Here is a 4621-nt window from a genome sequence, read left to right as displayed (position 1 = left end):
GATAATAACACAAAACACAATATTCAAACAATAAAAATAAAAGTAAGAAAGACTAAATTGGGTTTAATGAATGTTAACCAAAATGTAACTAAAAGAACTAAGTTTACTAAACTAATTTCTAAACTTCAAAAATAAATTTAATAAGACTAAATAAAGTTTTGTGTCAAAGAGTTCAAATTTAAGAAAGAATCCTTCTCCTTTACAATGAGTACTTGGTTAGTGAAGTAATTAAAATCATTTAAAATATATAAAAATTATTTTATTATTTTGTACCAAATAGGAGCAGTCATATTCCTTACCCTTTTTCAAGTGCATAAGGAACATTGACTAGTCCAGAGTTTGGTCCCCAATTCTATGGTTAGGCTGGGAGGATGCCTGCTACCAGTCTAGAGCTCCAACTACTCCCTCACCTTAAGGCTAACAATCTCGCATCAATTTCCAATCAACTGGACCAAATTGAGAATTTTAATCTATCACCTTAAAATCTCTAATTCTGCATCCAACAATTTATTTGCGCCCAACTCCATGGATGAATTACTCTCCCATGAAATCAAATGTGATTCTCCCTATGATGTAGAAATCATAGCCCTTTTGAAACATATGTTTCTCAACACATTTTAACATTTTAATTGGCTGGATCAAAAAGTAAATGAAGATCATAGTTCAAATCATCACAAATATTTTACATTTAAAATCGTATAAAAGAAAAGTAATTATTCACAAAACCATATCTCAAAGTAGGGTGAATGATAAAGATGACCACTCATAATTCATGAGAAGGATATGACAAACACGAATTTAATATATAGAAACAAGTTTACAATACAAAAGACATAAAAGACACTTCTTATCTCACAATCCTTCCCAAGCAAATCCCTAGAAGTTTTTTCAATCCTTTCTCTCTTTACAAGCACTCTCAATTCTCTCTTAGAAATGTAATGAAGAAGAAATCTGTCACATTCCCTCTCCTCTTACAATCCTTTAAGAAAATTTCCATTCCCTTTACTTTCACTCTCTCTCCCCCTTTCCTTCTTCTCACTCTCACGCCACTCACAAACACACACACATACACACACAAACTCACACCCCCAAAACTTCTCTTCAAGCCTTAGACTTCCGTCTCTTTTACTAGAGGTTGCCTCCCTCCAAAAGGAATTCAAAATTCCCTCCAAAATTTTATCCAAAAGTCTACTTTTTTGAATTCAAAAGACATGTCAATTGATCCAAGAGATATATCCCTTCATAAAAGAACCTTTCAAAGTGTCTAGATGCATTGAATCACTCCAAGGGGTATTTAGAACAAGTGTCCATTTGAAAATTCAAGCAAAATTCGTTCTGACCCACCTTAATCAACAAAAAGTCGTCTTTGGCGCATCTTGCATCAAATATGGCGCATCTTGCATCAATACCGGTGCATCTTGTGCTAGCTCTCTGTCAAATATCGCATCTTGTGCCGGTTTGGCGCATCTTGCACCACCCTACAGTAGCTCCATTATTTTGCTCCTTTTGGATCTGTTTCGCCCCATTTCAGTTGTGTTTCGCTCCTAACAGATATACCTACAAAATTAACATGAAAGCAACATTTCTTTAAAGAGTAATTTCATTCAAAAAAATTTAGAATTGTAAAGGATGTTAAGTATAAAAAGTCATATCAAATTGTACCAAGTCTGAATTTTCTTTCTTCCTCGTTTTACTCCAAATTGCATCATTTTTCTCCAAAAGTTCATTTCTTGTACCTGAAACCAACAATATGCAAAATACCTTCCTTTGAAGTGTAATATCATTAAAAATCATTAAAATTTAAGCATAAAATATATATGAAAAAGTAGGTAACTTTTAGGCATATAAAAATCCCTCAAACTTAAACGTTACTTGTCCTCAAGTAACTCTTTTACTACATAAAAATATAACTTAGGATAGAGATTAACTTATAAACTTCTATACTTTAGTTTAATAAATAAAATACTACAATTTAATAAAAACTTTTAATAACTTAGATTAAAACTATAAGTATAAGAATACTTAGTAATCAAATCTAAGATTTTTGAATCACCATTCATTTCAAGAAGAACTGTAATTTGTTATATCAAGGATACTTAGAATATCCTTATGGAAAAGAATTTCATGAAAACTTTACTATTAAGGGTGTTAATAATCAAATACAAGTTTTAAAAATGTTGTAAAAATGTTATAAAACATTTTTCTCAAGTTGATTCAAGTGAAGCCAATTTTTGATTAGGTATCTCCTCGAGCTTCTCCTCACATTCCTCTTTTTTTTTCTTTTTCTTTCCTTTTTTTTTTCTTTTCTTCTCCTTCTTTTTTTTCTTCTTTTTTCTTTCTTTTAAAATTTTTTCAATCATTTCTTTTCTTTTTCTTTTTCAAGTGAGGATTATTATATCTGGATAACCTTGAATACTTTTGAACTTCACTATCCTCTTCTTAAAGTTAAAACTTTTTACCTTTCTTCACTTTATAACTTCATATTAGTTTTGATGATTTTTCAAAAAGGCTCATTCTTTTCTTCTTACATGAAACTCTAAGATTCATAATTCTTCAAAAATATAATTTCCTTTACTTTAGATAGAAAAATATAGTCTTATCATTTCATACCAAATATCTTTAACTTTAGAAATGACCTTTGTTATTAAAAAAATTTACCTAAATTATAATATTTACAGACATAAATATAGTCATTTAAAGTTAAACTCTAATATCCAAAGTCATGTTAAATTAAATTTAAAAATATAGTTAATTGAGGACAAATAAAATTTAGTTTACTTCTTTTTAAAAGAAAATTTTCTTCTACCCAAACTTGAATTTTTAAATATTTTACACTTAATTCCATAAAATATAGTAGGAAGAAAATGTAAAAGTTGAATATATTAACTACTACAACGTCCTATGAAATTCATATATGCGTAAAATCAGGATAGAATGACTGCAAGAAAAAGTAAATCTAGCTTAAAACATGCTTGCAATAATATTTAACTAAAAGAAAGTAAAGTAAATCTAGCTTAAAACATGCTTGTAATAATATTTAACTAAAAGAAAGTAAACTAACTTTAAGATTTATTTTTGTTAATACCCCCAAACATGATTTGAAGCATGTATAATATTCAATAAAAAAAATATAAGCAGGAAGAAAAACAGTTCAGAAATTATATCTATCACAAACATCTCCAAGTATTCATCAAGACAAAATAATATATAATAGAAAGTAAGTCTAAACTAAAACATGATCGATAAAATGGAAGGAATGGTCTAACAAGCAGAACAAGTATCATCATAGAAATATATATATTTATGTGTTTTCCAAATGTTTATATTATTGTAACACAAACACAAACACACATGATAAATGAGATCAATTCCTCTTTTAACTTATTGCATTTCACTAACTTACATCAAATTTCTAACGGAATCAATACACATATATATTGGGTAATTATAAATGATTTTATAGATTCTAATTCCAAAGATAAGATTATCCGTGATACATTGAGTTGCTAACACCGACCTCAGGTGTCACCATATCCCGTTAATTAAGCACCTCTAACAGTTATAAGGATAGCAAAAAATCATCCACAAGTTACTCATTAAATAGGTTAGCTAATCCTATCAAATGAAAACAAAGTAAGAGAAAAGAAGTAACAAAATTGAGATGGAATTGTCACTATAAAATTAATAATATCTCTAGTAAAACTCAAGTCCGGGAGAGACTCGAGTTGTAGTGGACTCATTAATCCAACTACTACAAGAGAATATATATGTCTAGCCATAATAAGAAGTTAATGAATCACCTCCCTCATGACACATAAAAATCAAATCAAACTACTAACAATCCAAACATTTACTAATCATCAAACAAACTGATAAATCCACACTAAAGCATACACAATACAATACTAACAATCATAACTCTAAAGCTCACTAAATCAAACCACACCGATAATTATGAGTTACCTCCCATAAAGCGCTTTGTTTAACGTTGCCAGCCCGACAAATGATTCCACCTGGATAAAAATTCCATGTAAGTAATCCTTGATTATTCCAACTACATGTCCGATTAAATTCATTATCTTCCCAAAATTGGTCTTCTCCTCCAAAATTATTATTCCTATAAAAATTCAAATGATTTTCTCTACCTGGATTGCAATAATTGGAATAAGATTTATGTATCTCATGACCAATTTCAATCCATTTTCCAAATGAATTTTGCTCAATAGTTTGAGTTCTTTGAGGATATCTTTCAATGTATTGATCCAACATCCTCTCAATATCTGCAACCTGAGAAATTAAAATTGTAAGCTTATCATATTGAAAATTTGCCACTCTCTTGTGGTTTACTCTTTCAAAGCTACTAGCATTATAATCCAATTTTGAATATTCATTATGTCATTGATATGTCATTTCTACATTAAATTCATGGAGTCGTTTCAAATCTCTCCCAAAAATTCTCTCCAAATCTGACTTGTAAAATTCAAGGTCTGTAGCTCCTGAACTATGCATACAAATCAAAAGACTTAACTAATAGGACATATATCAAAAATATTTTTTTTATATTTTGGATTTTCTTTAAAATAAACACACAATAATTTAACACACTATATAATAATACTAT

This window comes from Phalaenopsis equestris, unplaced genomic scaffold (genome assembly GCF_001263595.1).
Source record: "Phalaenopsis equestris unplaced genomic scaffold, ASM126359v1 Scaffold232479, whole genome shotgun sequence".
NCBI lineage: Eukaryota > Viridiplantae > Streptophyta > Magnoliopsida > Asparagales > Orchidaceae > Phalaenopsis > Phalaenopsis equestris.
The sequence above is the reverse complement of the archived record's forward strand: the minus strand, read 5'-3'. Positions refer to the sequence as shown.